The 21946-nt window shown below is 42.4% G+C and overlaps 1 protein-coding gene and 1 long non-coding RNA gene across 4 annotated transcripts in view; both read left to right on the top strand.

The window, feature by feature from the left end:
* cacna2d2a (calcium channel, voltage-dependent, alpha 2/delta subunit 2a) overlaps positions 1-21946 on the top strand; it is a 213579-nt gene that overhangs the window by 11678 nt on the left and 179955 nt on the right. The window lies entirely within an intron of this gene.
* Positions 178-20238, top strand: LOC121707936. The gene is made up of 3 exons (XR_006031434.1): positions 178-188; positions 2300-2303; positions 20133-20238. It is a non-coding gene; the product is annotated as an uncharacterized LOC121707936 (long non-coding RNA).

The raw sequence follows: 21946 nt of genomic DNA, 5'->3' as shown, positions 1-21946 counted from the left end.
TCAACCACTAGAAATCCAGAGTTCTCACGAGAGCACAATTTGAATTTGCTCAGAGAATGACTCTACGATGAGTAATGATGCTCATTACCTATGCCCATGGAGCCGAGCTGCACCAATCACATCGGTGTATCTGATATAGGCGGGCCAGAGGTGAGCTAAGCCGATGACGACAGCGCTGCAACGTCGAAGTCCGAAAGTCAGTAAACATTGGCGGTAATGTTATCCAATTGCGTCGAAGTTCATCATTGCCCCTTGCGTTGGCATGATGCCTCTTTGCAAATCAGAGCTTCACAGGCCACTGTGGCCTTGGTGCCCCCTTCTTTCAATATTCTGCTTTGCGTCCAACTAGCGATTTTTATTTAACCTATGGCCTGTCAAATTAAGCTTAGTATTCACAGCGCAAATTAATTTAGTCTTTTACACAGTGGAGAAAGTGACAGCGCACGGCAAGAAAGGAAGTGCGTCCAAATTCATCCATTCTCTGCTGAACTACTCGCCAAGTAGCCTACTCGTCACACAGACATCACATGTATCACATCACACGAAAGAGCTTTTTCTCAGCTTTTAAACAATGTTAGTCACTAGTTGTTGTGGTAAATGGTTCGCGAAAAAAGTAACTTTAATTTAATCATATTACATTCTGCGCCCATCTCCCTACCCATTCATCTCGGTGAAATACTTCACGAATAACTACAGTACATGAACCATATATCAGAATAAACAGCAGACCTTACCGAACACAAAGGTGTAAAGCATTCCTCTGTACAGTTAGCCATTTCAGAGTAATCCAGTTTTAAATTTGCAGCAATGTCTACATGCACGTCTCCAACTTTGGGCTTTAGGTTTCACAATGTGTTTAAATTGTTCAATACATGATTTCATAACAGGCCAAAATAAATAAATAGAAAATAAATGTTAAATGTAGCCTAGATATCTGTAAATATTAAAATCAGTTCTATGATTTACAGTTCTATGTAATATGTTATGTTTCATGCAAGGCCGTAGTCATGATGTCAACATTGGGGGGGACCAAATCTGTGGTGGGGTCTCAGGGACCCCCAAACAGAATTTCAATACATTTCCTACCATGCAAAAATATTATTAAAAATCACAAACAAGTCGTTAGTTAGGTCAGTCAATTAGGGTATTCCAAACTTTTGACGGACATAGGCATGGCATGGATGGATTATGAACCCCTGGGCACAGAGAGAGAATGACCCACCAGATGACCTCTGATGAGTTTTGTGAAAAGAGAAAGGTGCAGAAGAAGCAACTTCACACAGAGGCTTGGGCTTCAGGGCCCCCTGAGCTCTTGGGCCCAGTAAGCCCATTCAGTAATCCATCCCTGGACCTGTGACTCCATTTGTGTTCAAAATGTATACTTTAAAATAAATTACAAACTAGAGTATCTTTGTTAACCTCTATATTACACAGAATGTGGTTCTTTGACTTATTACTTACACCTGAAGATCTTTTTAAACTAAGGCTTAGACTCATAGGTTTGGAGCCTACAGTAATAAGATTTTGTCTTTTAATTTAGATTTTATTATGCTGGCGGCTAATCACACAATTTTAAGTAAGGGACTTTTGACGGGACAGGATTCAGGAATAAGCTACTAAGACAGGCCCCTCTTCTGTCTGACTCACCTCATGTTACCCCTGTATGCATTATAGACTGGCTTCTTACGTTTTGTGCCAACATGTAGAAACACTAGGCCTACTACAGCCTTTAATTGGTGAATGGAGGTGCAAATTCCTTTCTTTGGTTATTGTCCGCGATTCACATTAACTGTAGGCTATCACCGCCAGTGCATTGTAAACGTTTATTCCAACTTGTGTGCCGTCGCCACATTTGATCATGTTTTGTCTGCATGGATGCACGATTGAGTGGGCATCTAAATAATATGCAAGATGCAACAATCATTTCTAAGAGCCCTATAAATGGTCATTTCTGGCATTACTACTAGCATATGAATGCATTATTTATGTTGAAAGACGTGAAAGAAATGACAGGCTTGCACAAATTCATCATTTAAAATAAAACATTTCACTTTCGCTATCATTGCGAGAATATTCTACAATATGGAAAATGTTCCCTTTCAGTCTGATCGGCTCCAAAAATGTATGGGATTTCCTTAGCCTGTGCTACACCTTTCCAAGAAGTTTTGTGAAGATTGTACCGACCTTTTGCGATATTGTTGACAGCCCTACCTCACTGCAGTAGGGTTCAGTAAATGGAAGCTTTTGATAGCGCACGCCACTAACGAAAAACGGAAAATCACCAGGACAAACCACTCAGGGGTGTAGGCTACTCTGGAACCATAGGTCACTAATTTGTGTGTTATTTACGTTTGATTACATTTCAGATGCGTGTTTTGTTATCGCCTAGTATAGCGCTTTATTCTTTCTTTATTTTTCTATGTCCGTATATTGGGGGGGACATTTTGGTCATATTTGAATATGGGGGGGACACGTCCCCCTCAATGTCTATGGTGACTACGGCCCTGGTTTCATGTTTTTGTACTGTTTCATACTGTGATGCAGGTGCTGCTGTGAATAGGCTAAATATAACTTTTATCATTTGTATGTAGCCTACTGTATACTTAACTTTGGCCTTGGTGCCCTGATGTGTGGCCTTTGTGCCTCCCACCAAATATGCCTAACTGAAGGCCAGTGGCCTTGCCCCTAAAATTATGAAATTCCAAGCCTGATGCCGCCCTTTGAGTTGGGCCATTTTCATTACTCGTAGCAAGACCCTTAGGGCTTTTTTCTATACGGTCTCGCTAGCAGCCTCCTTCAAATGCGCCTTTGAATGCCAAAATACCGATGCATTTATTTGACATATCGCGCGTTGCGCCGTTAAAGGGAATGACAGATGTCATTCTCATTGGTTTAAAATGATGTTACGCCCCAAACACACCCATATGACTGATTAAAAGACCCAGGAACACCTTGTTACGCCATGCGCTCCACTTTTGATAGTGAAACCCCTCCCAATGTGAACTGGACATCCTACTAAATTTGAATAGACTTTTGACGAGTGACGATGCACTTTAGAATGCCATGATGGGGCCCTTAATCTTTTAAATTTGGGTCTGGATTTTCCAGGCTAATCAACCACTGCTTGTCTTGCTGATATGGTATTAATAACAAAAAATAATGTAAGTTTCCCTTTAAATGTAATAAATTAATACATGTGGACAATTTAAAGATCTCACCACGAGCTCATCTGTTACAAGGAGCTATCTCAGAAACGTTTAAAAGGGAAACTATGCAAAGGACGTCATATAGTGACATGTATCAGCAAGTCTACATGTCTTGAGGATATGAACCATCTATCAGGGATAACAAGATGAAAGCACTTTCAAATGGATTGAATTGGTTCTCATTTCTACTGTGCAGTGTCACTGAGTAGAACAGTGCTTCTTATTACCCTCTTTACCTCCATCTGTGGGTTGCCATGGCTCCTTTAATGTGAAGTCACAATTACCATTGAGAATGCCATGGACTGGAGATCAAAGCCATCCGTGTCAGGTGATAGCAACAGAGTTAAATGCCTGTCTCCTGCATGGCTTTAGGCAGAACATGCTACTATCTATGCCAAGGTCAACACGATAGAGTATCAGGGATCACTGGTAGATGGGTGAATGTGTTTCTTATATTAGTCTGTTTAGGTAATACACGACATGTGTAGTGTCATCTGAAAGTTTTGAATAATTTGCAATAATAATATTTATGTAATTGGTTGGTTGCCAATGTCTCTCTCTTCTCTGTGTGTGTGTGTGTGTGCGTGTGTGTGCGTGGGTGATTGCAGAGTGCAGTTGGTGATCCCACTGCTTTAGGCAGTATCATTTACACGTGGGATCAGGTGTGTTACTGTAGAACATGTGTTATGGTGGACACACAGATAAAGGCCTTCTTTGAGTGTTCCTACATTGGATGGCAAATCGCCATAGTAGGCCCATGGAATGTCAGGAGCTATACAAGCTGCTGTTTGTGGTCTGTGTAATAGGACCTGGCTATGGCTAGACCATGTCTTCCCAGTTCAGGGTTAGGATTATATTACGCTCTTCAAAGCATTGTTAGCTTTTTCTGTGCTTATAACACCTATAATAATAATAATAATAATAAAGCTTTATTTGTATAGCACCTTTCATACACAGAATGCAGCTCAAAGTGCTTTACATTTGAAGCATGTAACACAATAGTAGTCAGTCAGTCATTATCAATCACTTTTCTTTGCTGTTTATGATATGCTCAGCAACATATCAAAAATATAGAAAATGACGTCATAAGACTGGCAGCCTTAACCCTCTTACCCCCCACAAGCACGCCATATGGCAACTGTGGCAAGGAAAAACTCCCATATTCCAGGAAGAAACCTTGAGCAGAACCTGACTTAATAGGGGGAGCCCATCTGCTTCTGGCTGGCTGCGCCCTCCAATAGTAGCAGATGTAGAATAATCTGAAAATGTAGTCTACAGGATAAGATGAGTTAACTAAAAGCTTTCCTGTACAGGTATGTTTTCAGATCTTTTTTAAAAATATTTACTGAACTCGCCTGCTTGATGTACAGAGGCAGGGTGTTCCATAGTTTGGGGGCATAATGGATAAACGCAGCTTCTCCACTTTGTTTGTGGAGCACTTTGGGTACGATTAAAAGATTAGAATTGGATGATCTAAGTTTCCTTTGTGGTTGATAAGATATTAAAAGCTCAGAGATATATGAAGGTGCTATGCCATTCAGAGCTTTGTAAGTAATTAACATAACCTTAAAATCAATTCTATAGGAAATAGGGAGCCAGTGCAGTTCAGCCAACACAGGGGTGATGTGTTCTCTCTTCTTAGTCTTAGTTAAAAGTCTAGCCGCAGAGTTCTGTATGAGTGCCAATTTCTTTAGATGTTTTTTGGGAAGACCAGTGAAAAGTGCATTGCAGTAGTCTAACCTGCTAGTGATAAAGGCGTGAATTAGTTTTTCTGCATCTTGTTGAGTTAAAAAGGGCCGCACTTTGGCAATGTTTCTCAAGTGGAAATAGGCTGTCTGAGTAACTTTACTGATATGGGGCTTAAAACTTCACTCTGCATCTAAGATGACACCGAGGCTTGTTACTTTTGGTTTGACCTGGTGTGCCAAGTTCCCCAGATTACTAAGAATAATATCTCGCTTTAGTTTTGGTCCAACCAGAAGTACCTCTGTTTTGTCATCATTTAGTTTCAAAAAGTTTTTGCTCATCCACTGATTAATGGAGGTTAGGCATGCAGTGAGGGAGCAAAGGCCATCTGGGTTAGTTGGCTCAACAGAAAGATACAATTGGGTATCATCTGCGTAGCTGTGGAAGTTTACATTATGTTGACTTATGACGTTTCCCAATGGAAGCATATATAGAGAAAATAGCAGGGGACCAAGGCAGCTCCCCTGGGCCACACCAAAAGGCAAGTCATGTTTTTCAGATACATGATCTCCTAGACTGATATAAAAATCTCTGCCAGTAATGTAGGTTTGGAACCAGTTTAGAGCATTATCAGAGAGACCCACCCACTTCGCAAGGCGGTGAATTAGGATGCTATGATCAATGGTGTCAAATGCCGCACTCAAATCCAGAAGAATAAGGATTGAGACTTTGTTTGAGTCGGTAGCTAGTCTGAGATCATTGACTATTTTTACTAGAGCCGTTTCTGTGCTGTGATTTGATCTAAAACCTGATTGGAATTTTTCAAGGATACTGTTTTCGTTGAGGAAGGTATTTAACTGATTACAAACAACTTTTTCAAGTACTTTGCTCAAAAACGATAGATTTGATATAGGCCTGTAGTTGCTCAGATTGGTATGGTCAAGATTTGACTTTTTAAGTAAAGGTTTCACAACAGCGGTTTTAAAAGCAGTTGGAAATATACCTGTTTCTAATGAGGTATTTATTACCTTGAGAAAAAAGGGAGCTAAGCCATCATATACTTTTTTGAGGAATGTAGTAGGGATTGGATCTAAAACACATGTTGAGGAGCCGGTTTGAGTTATAATTTTACCAAGCTCAGATTGAGTAATAGTGCTAAAGGACCTTAATTTTGGGGGGCTGTTTTTGGGTGTACTATCAAACATATTACTTGTGTTACCAATAGCCTCCCTTATAGAAATGACTTTGTTTTTGAAGAAGTCTGCAAATTCTTCGCATCTTAGAGAGGATGCCTGACTGAGTGTATCAAAAGGTGTTTGATGCAATAGCCTATCAATGGTAGAGAACAACACCCTAGAGTTTCCACTGTTTTCAGCAATTACCTTAGAGAAGTGGTTCCTCCTCTCATTCCGAATAGCTCTATTATAATTTGCAATTTTTTCTTTTAGAATGGCACGGTGAACCTGTAACTTAGTTTTTCTCCATGTTCTCTCAGCTTTCCTACATGATCTTTTTAGATCATGGATATTTTCGTTCATCCAAGGTGTCAGTTTGCTACAGGGCCTTTTTTTAGTCTTTAAGGGTGCCACTCTGTCAAGCAGAGCGCCTAATTCACGATTGAGAGCCTCTACCATTTGATCAATGGGATGATGTAAAATATCTAAATTTATGGAGTCTATAAGAGCTATGAACTGCTGTTCTGCTCTAATGTCCAAGAGTCGCGATTTGATTGCAATTTCGGGATGAATTTTTGGAGTATGTAGTACAATATTAAAAGATACACAATGATGATCAGACATATTTATATCATTTACTGATAAGTCTGTGACTTCTATCCCTCTGGAAATGACTAGATCGAGGGTGTTGCCAAGGTTGTAGGTGGGTCCTGTAACATGCTGCTTTAGCTCTAAACTGTCCAACACATTAAGGAACTTACTGGCTTTAGCATCAGTTGTCTTATTGACATGAATATTGAAGTCGCCATTTACAATTATCCGATCATAGCTAGTGATGATGAGCGACATAAGTTCAGAAAACTGGTCGAGAAAGCCAGTCCATAGTTTAGGAGGGCGGTATAAGGTTAATAGAAGTACAGCTGGGTCAGCCTTCAGAGTGAGGGCAATATACTCAAAGGAAGCGAATTCGCCAAAGTTGACTCGTGTGCAACTATATTTGTTTGAGAGAATGGAGGCAATTCCACCACCTCGTTTGCCTTGTCTAATTGAGTGGAAGAAATTATAATTTGGGGGACAAGTCTCAACAAGAACAGCTTCGCTGTCTGAAGTCAGCCAGGTTTCAACAAGAAACAGAAAATCCAATTTTTTTTCACTAATAAAATCATTGATTGCAAAGGTTTTGGTAGTAAGTGCACCTATATTTAGTAAACCCATGTTAGCTGAAAATGCCTCTGGCTTTTGAGGAATATGCTGAGGTATGGAAAGAATATTTGTTAGGTTTCTAGTTTTAAATTTGTCTTTTCTTTTTACTATACGTTGGGTAGAAATCAACGTTGGAATAGAACTATAAGCATAAGTCATGCTATTGCATGACACAGCTTGATCTATGGTAGTAGTATTGTATGTTACCCTGCAGAAAACATTCTCAGACTCATCCACATGTATAATGCCATTCGAATCAATACCTGGGGGGCGTGAATCTGTAATATTTTCTACAGAATGTCAATGTCTCAGTGTGGGTCAATATTACTTTTATTAATGAAATCACCACTTGTTCTACGTAGGTACACATTGATGGCAATAGTAAACACCTTTGCCTACTCGTTTGATGTGAAAGAAGACATAGATGTGTACCTACACAAATGTGTAGAGAGGATATGGGGTGATGGTCATGCTAATATCATGCAAGACTATTTGTAGATTAGTTCTTGGCTCCTTATTTGAAAGGGATACTTTGTTCACCTCTATTTTGCTGATTTGTTTTTCTATATCCATATAACAAAGAAAAGCCATAGACTAGTTAAAATATTAATTTAAAGGCTGACCACACGTTAGTGTGCAGTTCATGTCTGTGTGTGTTTGTGCATTGTGTGTGTGTGTGTGTGTGTGTGTGTGTGTGTGTGTGTGTGCAAGCCGTGGTGGGAAAGAGCATTTATCACAGGCCCAAGCAGGAGTCGTCACAGGGCGTGCTAAATGGCCCAGCATGTCTAGAAAAGCCATTTTCTAAATGGATGCCTCTCCCTATATGTGTGTCTGATAGAAATCTTCCCAGGGCGACGCCGGCTGGTAACAAGATTGCCTGGCTCTCTCACACACACACTCTCTCCCTCTTTCTCTCCCTCATGCACATAGTTTACACTCTTGAAGAGAAAGCATTTTTAAAGGAAATATGGATAAAAGGGTTTGGCAAATTATGCGTAAGTGTGTCTTCTTTCTGGGGGAAAGTCTGTGAAGAAGGAACTGAATTTAGTTTGGGGGGATTTATTTGCCGCTGTGCCAAGGGTGGCAAGGTGAGAGAAGCCGCAGGGAGTAGAGGAGAAGCAAAGGGGATGGGGGGAAGTGAGGGAAAGAGAGACAGCATGAGAGAGAGAGAGAGGAAGCATGAGAGAGAGACAGAGAGACAGCATGAGAGAGAGAGGGAGAGAGACAGAGAGACAGCATGAGAGAAAGAGAGAGAGACAGCATGAGAGAGAGAGACAGAGAGAGAGAGAGAGACAGCATGAGAGACAGAGACAGCATGAGAGAGAGAGAGAGAGACAGCATGAGAGAGACAGAGAGACAGCATGAGCGAGAGAGAGAGCGAGAGAGAGACAGAAACAGCATGAGAGAGAGAGACAGACCGATGAAAAGAGGGAGTATGAGAGAGAGGGAAGAGAGAAGTGAGATAGAGGGAGAGAGAGAAAAAAAGTGGTGAGGGGAGCAGGAGAGGGAAGAAGAGAGGAATTATTATTAAGAGAAGTAGGAGACATTATGCCAGAAGGGAGGAGTGCAGGCAATGGCATAGAGACACTTCAAATGTTTAGAGAGAGAGAGAGTAGGAGAGAGTAGGAGAGAGAAAGAGAGACAGAGAGAGTAGGAGAGAGAAAGAGAGACCAAGAGAGTAGGAGAGAGAAAGAGAGACCGAGAGAGTAGGAGAGAGAAAGAGAGAAAGAGAGGGAGAGAGGAAGCATTTGAGGTGAAGTGAAAAGGTTGTCTTGATCAGAAAAAGCATCCATTAAGTGAGACTGAGAGAGTGCTCAAACAAACCTGGTGGAGAGATGGGCTGATGGGCTGATGGGATGGATGGATGGATGGATAGATGGATAGATGGGAAGGGTCCTCTTCTCATGGAGCGAAGCAAAGGCGGGTGATCACTGTGAGAAGTGGTCCCATTTACATTCCGCACAAACAAAGCATTCCACTTTATGCTCCTACTGTTGCTTCTGCTCAGAAATTCATGTTTCATCACTGGATGACAATGTAATTATCTATTCCCAGAAGTGCATGAATTTGTACAAACAAGAGAGAGGGTGGCAAAGGCAAAAAAAAAAAAAAAAAATCAGAAACTCACTGCTGTGCTGATCCTGTTTGAGCGGGAGAGGAGATGGTTTGTTTTTAGGGAGAGGAAGAGGGATGTGTTTTTAGATCCTTTCCTTTCCTTTGAGTCCATGCTCTCTCTATCTCTCTTCTCTCTCTCTCTCTTCCCATCCCTCTTTCTCTCTCTCCCTCTCCCTCTTTCTTTCTGCTCCTCTTTTCCTCTCTGTGTCAGTCAGCAGTGCTGTTAGGTAAGCAGTGAGCAGTCACATTAGTTTACTCCCACGCTCCTCTTCTAACAAACTCTACCATAGCAGCCCACTTCACTGCCTGGCTATAAATAGAGCACACACACACACACACACACACACACACACACACACACACACACACACATATATATATTCATACACTCACACATGCACACCCTGTTTAGATGGCGCAAGGTGCTGCATCGTAGGCATAATCTCTTAAGAGCAGCATCAGTGGGAGTGAATGAGGAGAATAGCCTCAGAATAGCCATTCTGTCTCCTCCTAATGAGGACTAGGGTTATGGGAGCAGGAGATTATGGGCTGGCTTAACTGCAGTATAGAAAGGAAGGTGTGTTGACTAAATGATGTTATGGTATTAGTTATCCATAATCAAGGAAGATAGTTCAAGGGCAAATTGGTTTGGATGCCATTCAGTACTTCTTGCTGCACAAACTGTTAAATATATTGGACAATACCTCACATCCACTACACAACTTAATGGTCAAACAAAAAAAGTTTGTTTCAGTTGGAGGCTATGCCGACTAAGCTGTCAGAAAGACCGATATAATGATACTATCTATCTATCTATCTATCTATCTATCTATCTATCTATCTATCTGTTGACTGATGTTGACATTGGTATAATGCAACTTTCTCATGCTAAATAATGAAAAGTGCTAAATGAGTCAGTCACAATGAAGATGACATTGTATCAACGAGTGCTGTTTTTAGGCCTTTCGTAAATAATAGATATGTTTACTTGCGCTCTCAAGTGCATCCAGACACCGCCATTGATACACGTTTAAGACCTGTGGTGCAGTGTGGAGAATCTGAGAATCAGATAGGAGGTCACTTCATGGGTTTCTTTGCTTAAAGCCATTTCATTATTTCATTATTTCATATTGGGATTTTTTCGAGAAGCCCAATAGAATTGTAGTGTACCTAAATTGTAAGTCTGAACCTAAAGAAGAAGAGGTGGTGTCATTCATGTCCATTCATGTTCACAGGTTTTCACCTGTCATCACCTAATGCAACCTTGATAAAACCAATGATATGAGAACACTTCAGGGAATTGTATGCAAATGTGAACTTTTTCATTGGAACTGTACTTTGGCTGTGATTGATGACATTTTATAACGGTTCACTAAAACAAGTTAATTAAAACACAATTACAAACAAGAATGCACATTGAGAAACACCATTAGTGTTCCTACATCGTACAAACCTAAATAAGAGGTGGTGGTGCCATTCACGCTCTAGATGTGAAGTTTATTTTTTGTGTGATCTATCCAAGTCCCATTTTTTTGGTAATTGGAGATTTGAAAGGACGGACCGCTGGTGGATTCTGAGTAAAGTATGCTGAGAAAAGCCTCTAGATGACCGTTCCCCAACAATGAGTCAGAGCGCAATTTACTGTAATTCCACATATTTCCATGTGTATGTCTGTCTTCTCTCTCTCTCTCTCTCTCTCTCTCTCTCTCTCTCTCTCTCTCTCTCTCACTCACTCTCTCTCTTACACACACACACACATCCTTGCTGGTCCATCTCTAGGCATCTCTTAAAGACTTTGACATCTTATGGGACGGATAGTCAGCATGAATATGTAAGCCCAGCACATGTCACAAATCCTTACCATGGCCTGCTGGTAGCCCTGTCCTGCCCAGTCAGCTCACCACACCACTTATCACACATATAGTATATACAGTATATATGAGTACCAGTATACAGAGTATTTTATGCATATTAGTTGTTTGAAGATTTTGTCGTTTCTTTGCATGTTGTGATAAAGTAGAATTTTAAAATCTCAATCTCTCACTGTCTTTCTTTCTTTCTTTCTTTCTTTCTTTCTTTCTTTCTTTATTTCTTTCTGTCTTTTTCTTCTTTTTTCTTTCTTTGCTCTTCCAATGTTCAGGTCCCTCCCTCATGTCACTATTACACTTTGTATTCGCTGCACCTAGTCTTTGTGGGTGAAAGCATTGATCCTACTGAGTGACTCTCGTCTGAAGCGATTTTATGTCTATTCCCTTCTCTCAGTGAAGTGTTTGTGTATGTGTATGTGTGTGTTTGTGTGTGTGTGTGTGTGTGTGCGTGTGTGTGTGCGTGTGTGCGCGTGTGTGTGTGTGTGTGTGTTTTGTCTTTCTGGAGTGTACCGCTGAGCCTGTGTAGCATGCCAGGCGACCCAGAGAGTGATGACAGGGATTACAGCAAACACAAACAGAGGATGCACTCAGCTCTCATCCATAGAGCCCCACCTACAGGGGGATGGTGTGTGTGTGTGTGTGTGTGTGTGTGTGTGTGTGTGTGTGTGTGGTTGGGGGAGGGGGGGGGGGACAACACAAAGAACAGGAAACAAGAGGATGAGAGGAGGGGAAATGAGATGAGTGGGGATAAAGGTGAAGAATCTGAAGGAGAGAAGAGGAGGAGAGAGAAGGAGCCACTTGGGAGAGGGGCGACGGAGGAGGGGGAGGGATGTGTAAACGAGTGATACAGATGTCCAGATGATCTTTGATGCTTTGATTGGAGCTGTTTGCTCTTGGCATCCGTAGCATCTGCACCTGTGAGTGCCAGTCGCCATCAGTGCATCAGGGGAGTTCACCCTGGCACAGAGATGAGCTCTACAGCCTCATCAACTCTGTTTAGATTCTACTCTTTCATTGGAATGCACAAAGGTGATTTGCAAACCAAAGACAGACATGGTCATTGGTTGGGCTTGACCCAGTACCCAGGTGAAAGCAGTTCATCTAGGTATAAGCATGATGCTGCATATTTATAGATTTGCGTAGGTTGTTGAGGTCAAGTTGAAAGAAGTACATGTTTCCCATAATGTATGTAGTTCATATAAAAGCCATCAAGAGTCAAACCACACAATGACACAATGTGATGAACTGCATTCTATTTATAGCTTTAATGCTACATAGACCATTACAGCCAACACCAGTGATACCAAATGTGACCTTAATGTCTAACTCAAAACACACACTTTGCTTAAAACAATGATGTATAATAAATTAATTAATTATCCATCTTAATTTGAGCTGCACAACAGACCTTTTCCATGGAGGTCATTGGCCTTAGACCTTGACGGTCACCTAGAACCTTCAAAAGTGAAGAGGTGTTCAATACCCTATGTGCATATGTAGCCTGGAGGACCAGACCCAATCTGAAAGATTAAGGGTCTGGGTACGAGTAATGAAAATAGCCCAACTCAAGTGGCGGCACCAAGCATGCATTTGAAAATATCACTGCACGCAATTGGGATAACACTACGACCAATTTTTACTGTCTGATTCTGGACTTTGACGTTGCAGCGCTGTCGTCATCTGTTTAGCTCGCCTCTGGCCAGCCTATTTATCAGATACACCGATGTGATTGGTGCAGCTTGATTTCTTGGGCAGAGGTAATGAGCATCATTACTCCAGAGTCACAAACAAGACCAGAGTCACCAGAGTCACTTGCTGAGCAAATTTAAATTTCCAGGGTAGCAAAGTCGAGGAATTTTGTTGTAGCAGTAAACAATCTACTTGCCAAAATACATTAATACAATAATGTTTCCAGGCAGCATCGGTAGCTTTTACCGTTACCTAGCCCTACTTTGTCTTCTCAATGGTAACTTATTCATTTCTAGCTCTAAAACAAAAGTCAACGATTGTAGACGGCTATGTGGACTGCTCTGAAAGTTTGGTCGGTGAAGTCATTTCAGTGTGTTTCTGCATTGGCTGAATACATGTGAAGTCATTTCATAGGACCACTGAAAGTATGCGTGCTGTGTGGGTAGCCTACACTTACACTACTGAATGTGGCCTATATATGTAAATGTGTGGGCTGCAGTGCTGTACATCATCATAGAGGGCTGGAGATTTTATGCCAGAGGCTTGGCTCGTGTCTGCAGCGCTGCATCAACATGCCGGAGAGGGCATTGTCCACTGGCCCGAAAGACACGGAATCAACTCTCTTTCCATATCAACTATTGTGTCTGTGTGTGTGTGTGTGTGTGTGTGTGTGTGTGTGTGTGTGTGTTTCTGCGTGTGAGTTTGCGTGAGTGAATGTGTGTGTGTGTAGAAGATGAGGTGTACACACACACGTGTGAGTAATGAGCCCCCCCCCCCCCCCCCCAAAAAAAAATCCCATAACCATTTATTCAGGAAATCTCAAACATTCCCAATACTGCAGTAACTCATTCTACATCCTTAACTGCAACCCCCCCCCCCCCCCCCCCCCCATCCTCCAATGCCAGGCACTCTAATCTGTTATCCCAGCAGGACCTGCGTAGTCCATAGCTCCCACTCCTCATGTTTTAAAGCCAGAGCCAATATTTCTCTGTAGTCTCTGACACCATCAGCCAGTATTTAGTGGCAGTCTTTACAGACAAATAGATCAAAATAAATAAAAGGCCTGGGGCTCGGAGCGGTGCTCAGCAAGATGACTATAGCAATAAATGACAAAAGAGCCTCCATATCTGTTTTGTTGCTCGTCCAATCGAGCATGGCCTACTGCCAGCGGAACTAGGAGAAGCACTGTGGGAAATTGTGTATAGCCCATAAGTCATATTTAATTGATCTAGAGTGGGTGAAAAAAATCCATGGAACATTTGCAGAAAAGGAAGTTGAGGGAACAGCAATTTTGTCAATTTTCACCCTCGTAGATGCGGAAAAATGCATCATGCTTTGTGGTAGTGTGTTTTGTTACTCATGTTTATAATTGGTTATTTGACATGGAACACAAGTTGCCTGCTCAAAAGAATGCATTCACACAGAAAAGAGGGGATTATCATTTGGCTCTATACTGACAGAAAAGATAGAAGCCTAGGACATAAAGATTTAAAATCTATCTACATTTCAATGTATAAACTAGGTTCAGTGCAGGCATTGGAGAGGATTGTTGCCCTCTTTTTTTAACTGTGGATGCAAATCGGTACAAATTTAATTCACAGTGTTCTTCCATTAGCACTGGCTCCATCCCCATCAGTTGAAGACATATCCCTTCTTAGACCTCCTCTGCTTTGTTCAGTGGCAACCTCTTGAAGAGCACACTCATCATTCAAACCAATTACTGATCACAGCTCTCAAAAGGCCAGAGTTTTAATAGTTCAATTAAAACTCAATAGTTCAAATAGTCATTTTTATTATGAAAAGCTGGCAACATGGAAACCTCCAGCAAGCACAAAACAAACAACTATCACATAATTCATAGAAGAGCACTGAGTATTGTATTCAGAGATCTGCATAGTATTCACTGAAAAGGATTGAACTCACTTCTCACTTTCTCTCTCTCTCTCTCTCTCTCTCTCTCTCACTCTCTAGTGTGTATTCGTTAGTGTGGTGTGTGTGTGTGTGTGTGTGTATGTGTTTGTGTGTATACTGTATCTGTGTGGTGTGTTAGGGCAGGCAGGCTGATGCACCTCTTAGCTGTGTGTCCTCTGCTGGTGTTGCTGACTCCAGTGATTCTCAGTAATCTGCCTCAGATATCCATCCCCTTTTAGGAAGACCGCCCAGACACCGCCCCTCCCATGTCCTCCTGCCTGTGTCAACACACACACACACACACACACACACAGAGATTGCTACATGCACACGCACACGCACACACACACACACACACACGCGCACACATACACACACACACACACACACACACATGCACACACAGAGATTGCTAAACTTCTCCCAGACACATGGACACACTGGACACATGGATCACTACATCCCTCCCAAACATATGTCACAGACAAACAAACAATTGATCAAATGCACAAAGATGTACGGACACACAGATAGAAATACACACACACACACAAACATACCACAATGAGAGACCTATCAGCTCTGTTTTGCCCACACACACTCACGCACACACTCACAGACTTGCTGTTTCATCAGTGGCCGATGATGCAGCTAACTGCTGATCAATGTAATGGGTTTTGTGATTTAATAGCACTTAGTCCAGGAGACGTTTTACAGGAAAAGCTGAGTGTCCCTCCCTGCCATGAGAGATTGCCCTGGCATGGCCAAGCCCTCCTTTTCATCCTCCACGCCTCCCACACATGGTTTTTGTTTGGTTCTCTTAATCAATCTCTCTCTTCCTTCTTTGTTCTCTTCATCCCTCTCTCTTCTTTCCTTTGCTCTCTTCATCCTTTTCTCTCTCTCTTTCCTTTGCTCTCTTTATCACATTACAAAGTTAGCGCACCCATGCTAAAGTTGACTAAAAAGAGGAATAACACATTTTCTTTTGGAATTCTTAATGCCTTAATTAAAAAATGAGGAAAAATCCAACCTTTAAGGATACCAATTGTCTTTGTGAATGAATAATGTATTGTAAATAAATAAATATTCTTCTTAAAAATACAGGGGGCATAAGTATTACACACCCCTATGTTAAATTTCTTTTTATTTTTAAAGGTCAGATATTTCATGAATCCAGGATACTATGCATCCCAATAAAGTTCCCTTGGCCTTTGGAATTAAAATAGCCCCACATCATCACATACCCTTCACCATACCTAGAGATTGGCATGGGGTACTTTCCATAAGATCATCACTCAATGAAAATCAAACCAGCTATTAGGCTAACTGAAATAAAACCATGACAATCTCTAGGTATAATGAAGGTTATGTGCTAACTTTGTAACGTGACTATATGTCAGTAATGTCTTGTAATGTATGTATGTTATGTGTGTGTGCGTGCGTGTGTGTGTGTGTGTGTGTATGTGTGTGGTGCTTCAGGCATCTGTTTGAAGCTTTGAAGATGTGTGAAGCTTTGAGGTGTAACTGGGCATTGTCTCATTCCCTACCTCTAGTGGCTTTAGTGTGTGTGTGTGTGTCTGTGTCTGTGTGGGTGTGTGTGGTGTGTGTGGTGTGTGTGTGTGGGTGTGTGTGTGTGTGTGTGTGTGTGTGTGGCTGTCAGAAGTTATACTTCTCAGCTCGATGATGTCACCATGAAGCTTTGTGGTTCCAATGCCCGGTGATAACCCTAGTGCCCACGCTCTCTTTCTCTCCAGTTGGTTGCAGATATGGATGCTGTGTGTGTACATTAGCAGATGTGCTCTCTCTCTCTCTTTCTCTCTTCCTTTGTCTCTCTCTCTCTCTGCCCCCCCCTCTCTGTTTCTCTCTCCCTCTCTCTCTCTGTTTCTCTCTCTCCCTCTCTATCTCTCTTCTCTCTCTCTCTCTCTCTCTCTCTCTCTCTCTCTCTTCTCTCTGTAACTGTCTGTGTTTGTGTCTGTGTGTTTATGGGAAGAAACACAGCCTGCCCTGCCCCTGCTGTGAGGATCTTATAAACAGCCCCCATCTCAACAGCCCCATCTCTACTCACATCCATGTATTTCCTTTAGTGCTCATTTCCAGCAGGAGACATTTGACTTCCTGACTGCTTGGAATGGCACTTGTGCTGGTGTGGAATCAGTGTCCACTGCATGTGGAAAGTGATCCTACCCAGTTTAGTGGACATGTTTTCTAAGTGGTTGATGTCCACTCTGTCCTTTGTACACTGTGGCGGTCAATTTCTGCAGCATTGCCATGACTATGGTCAGATTGGCTTAGGATATGCAGGGTTCCAGCGTGTCATGGAATTTCCGGAATATGTGAGTTTATGTGAGAATATGTGGAATTTCCGGAATATGAGTGTGTGTGTGTGTGTGTTCATAATTGTGTGTATGTACAAGTGTTAAATAACTGCTAGCTTCAGTGGGCGTAGGCTTTTGAGTGAAAGTGCCACCAAAGATGGCCAGACATCTCTTGGCTGTCAAAGAGAGAAGGGTGAGAGAGAACGAGAGGCAAGAAGAGGCCGAGAGATTGGGGAGAGAGGGGGGGGGGGGGGGGGGGGGGGGGGGGGGGGGGGGAGTAGAGAGCAGCCCCTGCATTGGGCTCAAGGAAGACAATATGGCACATTGTCTGGAAATCGGATTAGAGCGCTTTCAGAAAAACCCTTCCTTTCTGTCAGGGCTGAAGGGAGAAAGAGATAGAGGGAGGAAGGGAGGGACGGAAACAGAGAGGGAGGGAGAGAGAGAGAGAGAGGGAGAGAAAGAGAGTATGTGTTTTTGCCTACGCTGCACATCATTTCTCCTCAGCTCTGTGTGCTCTTGCATGGACATTGTATGTCTGTGCTCTTAACGTATGTGTGTACTGTGTGTGTGTGTGTCTGTGTGTATGTATGTGTGTGTGTGTGTGTTTGTGTGTATGTGTGTTTGCATCACTCTCAATGACATACTAGTATAACTGTTTCCGTTTACACACCTAGATGAGTGTAATCTATGGGTCAGAGAGAAAAGACATGTCTATTATATATCTGTTTCATGCTCTCGTGTGTGTGTGTGTGTGTGTGTGTGTGTGTGTATGTGTTTGTGTGTGCGTGCATGTTTGTGTGTGCGTGCGTGTGTGAGGCAGAGTTTGTTCATGTGTGCATAATTGCTACTTTTAATGTGTGTGTGTGTTTGTGTGTCTGTGTGTGTCTGTGTGTCTGTGTGTGTGTGTTATTTCATATTCATTAATATCCTGACCGTAGCTTGACTGTATCGGCCGTTAAAAGGATGCAGCGATGCGTTTTACCCTGGCAGATTAGCTCAGGTGTAGTGTGTGTGTGTGTGTGTGTGAGTGTTTTGTGTGTGCGTGTGAAAGAGGAGAGAAAGGCACAGGCAGGTTTAAGTGGGTGTGTTTCTCTGCTGTCAGGATGCAGTCAGATGCTGCTGTGGTCGTTGACTGTCTTAAGAGTGTTTTTCTGGAAGAATGTGAAGTATGTGCAGAGCCACTCTGAGCATTCTCAAAGAAACAATGATGAGAGTTTGACAGAGAGTTTTACCTTACCCCCCCCCTTTCTCTCTCTCTCTCTCTCTCTCTCTCTCTCTCTCTCTCTCTCTTGCAAGCACATTTTCTGAGCCAGTGTCTCTTCTATTTTACACTACATGCACACTTACACACACACTTATACAGTACACACACACACACACACACACACACACATGCTTGCACAATTTTTTTTTTGTTTTCCTAGCGTGTCCCCTCCTCTCTGCACCCAGCTGATGGAGCTACAGATAAGATTTCTAATCTATGTGCTTTCCTAACTGATGGGCATAAGTAAGGGTTTCTGAAGCTAAATAATCCACACATATCCCTGCTCTCTCTCTCTCTCTCTCTCTCTCTCTCATATATATATATATGTGTGTGTGTGTGGCAGACCCCCTACTGGGCTCTGTTATTTCTAGCTGCCGTCACCCCTACCACCCGTCATCCCAGCATGCCTTTTATCTGACTGGCTAGCAGGATGAAACGCTCACCACACCTACTGATCTCCTGATCGGCTGATTGGTGCCGAGCTGGTTACGCCTGTGTGCAGCTGAGGGATAAAGAGAGAGAGAGAGAGAGAGAGAGAGAGAGAGGTTGAGTATGTGTGTGCATATGCAATGATACATCCTATATTTTTTAAATTATTAATTATTTTGCCAGTACACAGCAGATATCTGTGAAATATGTTTATTTTACGAAGGTGCCTTTCGTCTAAAGGTAAAGTCTTAAACCCCTGAAACTAAATAATAAATGTTCTCTAGTGTGGCAAAAACAGCATGAATCTATAGCCAGCTGAGACACTGCTTGTCTCAGGAATCTCAGGAATCTCTCCAGCTGTATCATAGTTCAGTGTCCTCTCATTGTCTTGTTCATCGTCCCTTAACCTATGCAGTTCGGTCACCCACATTCTGACTCCCTATAAAATTCACTGATCTGCAGGATGTTGGAGGAATGCACGTTGCACGTTTGAGGAAGGTTTGTTTTCTTAAGAGATGAGATCCTGTTAAATACTGTATCAGTGTTTGGATGGGGCTGCCAGAAAAAGGGTTCATTAAAATATATATATTCTGCTATTGAGTTAAGTTCACAGACTGGAAATGACACAGACTTTATGCTGTGAAAACCTTTGTGAAATGTAGTTTCCAGTGTTCTAGGCGGCATCAGCTACGCCCTCCCAATCCCATTAGTGTTTGTATGCTCCAGTTTTCCCCTTCTGTTGCTGAGAGCGTTGCAGACATTCCCTCATGGATAGACAGCCCTGCGGCTTCTTCTCTGAAGTTCTCTTTTCCTCACCCATGACACTTTAACTCTTTAGCACACACATAGCTAGCTAGAGAGACCAAACCCATGACACTTTAACTCTTTAGCACACACATAGCTAGCTAGAGAGACCAAACCCATGACACTTTAACTCTTTAGCACACATAGCTAGCGTGAGACCAAACCCATGACACTTTAACTCTTTAGCACACACATAGCTAGCTAGAGAGACCAAAGAGACATTTTGGATCTCGCAATTAAATTTGCACTACTATGTATGATCTTGAAGAGCAGTCTGTCTACACTTCCCTCTTGTCTTCTGTCTGTACCTCAATGCCAAACGTTTGGAAACCAGAGGTGATCAGGCAGCACATACTCTTCTACCACACACCACTTCTAATACCACTATGGTTACACCATCATCATCCTAACTGAGACCACTATGATCACACCGTCATCATCATCATAACTGAGGCCAACTAACTGAGATCATAAGTCACGTGACGTCTTTTGTAGTCCGTTTATGAAAAAAAAGGAGCAATTTCGATTTTTTAAAATAAGGCAAAATAGGGCCTGACATTTTCACAGTTTGAAGATTATTATTGTATGCACACTAAAAAATATTTTTGGTGGATAACTTTGCTGATTTGGCTTCACAATATTTTTTTGAAAAATAGGTCTATGGGACTTAACATTGGAGCTGCTCTTCGATAGGAACGCAACCACTTGGGGCACTGGTTTTCACTTTCCCTCCCTATAGTTACCTTCCATCAACATCCCAATCACTGTTACTGTTAGCAACATCAGTAGTAACGTCAACACCAAGACTGTCATAATTAAAACCCGAAAGCCACGACCTGGCTGCAACATCACCTCAATAATGGCTCCCCACTTGTACCTTGCAGCATGCTGCATGTGTATTATCAGTGCTTGTTAGGCTATGAATCTATGACCATGTCCTTGTCTAAGAACGAGGCCAAATCTATTCACTAATATGAGCAAGATCCTAAGCACAATCATCGGTGGGTCAGCTCAGTGCTCCCACACACCCCACAATAGCTTTAGTTCATGAACTAGAACTGGCCACACTTTACGTGGATGGTCTGCCCACAGACTACCTACAGATGATCAGGTTATCAACAGACTCTCTGTTTAAACTCTGTTAACTGCAATTTATTATTAGGTTAATATTATGAGTTGGATTTAGTTAAGGTGATGTTCAGTAATTGTTCAAAAGCAATTGTACATACTGAACTTGAATCTTAACAAATGATGTGTTAGTCTTTGTGGGCGGATTGTCTGAGTCTAGTGTGACCCTAAAAGTTTGCTTGTTGCACTTTGGAGTTTCAGTTACATCTCCATCTCCATCTCCGTCTCCATCTCCTCAGTGCGAGGTCACTGTGGGTGGGCCCCTGGCGTGGTGGTTTGAGGGCGATTAGCGGATAACTGCTGGCGCTGTAGCAAGTTTGATAGCCGACACCGGCTACATCCTCCCCTGAGCTCCGCGCTCCGTTGAGCTCCGGAGGGTCTTAGTCGTCCCGCGTCAGCGTTTATCCCGCTCTGCTCTCCTGCGCTTAACCCCGCACCCCCTCACTCACTCCCACACACACGCCATGCATACAATTTGGGTCTTTTTTTGGATTGGCACAGGTCTCGCTCTATACACAGACACACACACTCATGCACACGCACACACACACACACACACACACACACACACACACACACACGGGTTTGTTTCCAATCTCCTTCAGTACACAGTTCTCTCTAACCCTCTCTCTCCCTGTCTCTCTTGCTCTTTCCCTCGCTCTCTCTGATTCTCTCTATCTCTCTCACTCAAAGCTGTTCTGCTTCTGATCTCAGGCTCTGGCTCTTTTCCCAGGGTTCTGTTGTTTGATGGGATTTGTGCTTTGGCTTTGCAATCGCTACATCTGAAACTCTCTCTCTCTCTCTCTCTCACACACACACACACGCACACGCACATGCACGCACACACACACACACACAAAGATAGAGGGAAATCGACAGATAGCAGAAAATGCACACACATACATACCATATCTGTTTGCACATATTGGCCCATGTTGTCATGTTGCTTGTGAGTAACAAAGTCAGTCTAGAAACACTCATGTGTCCCATATGTGCATGACATGAAATATTCTGAACTGTTCAAAAACTTGTTGAATCCAGCTTTAGTTTTCTTCTTCATTTGCATGCATAGTACTGTGTTTGCAGATATTTTGGAGTGTGTGTGCATGTGTGAGCATTTGTGTGTGTGTGTGTATGTGTATGTGTATGTATG

This window comes from Alosa sapidissima, chromosome 4 (assembly GCF_018492685.1).
Source record: "Alosa sapidissima isolate fAloSap1 chromosome 4, fAloSap1.pri, whole genome shotgun sequence".
Classification (NCBI taxonomy): Eukaryota; Metazoa; Chordata; class Actinopteri; order Clupeiformes; family Clupeidae; genus Alosa; species Alosa sapidissima.
This window is presented reverse-complemented; position numbering and strand designations above follow the sequence as displayed.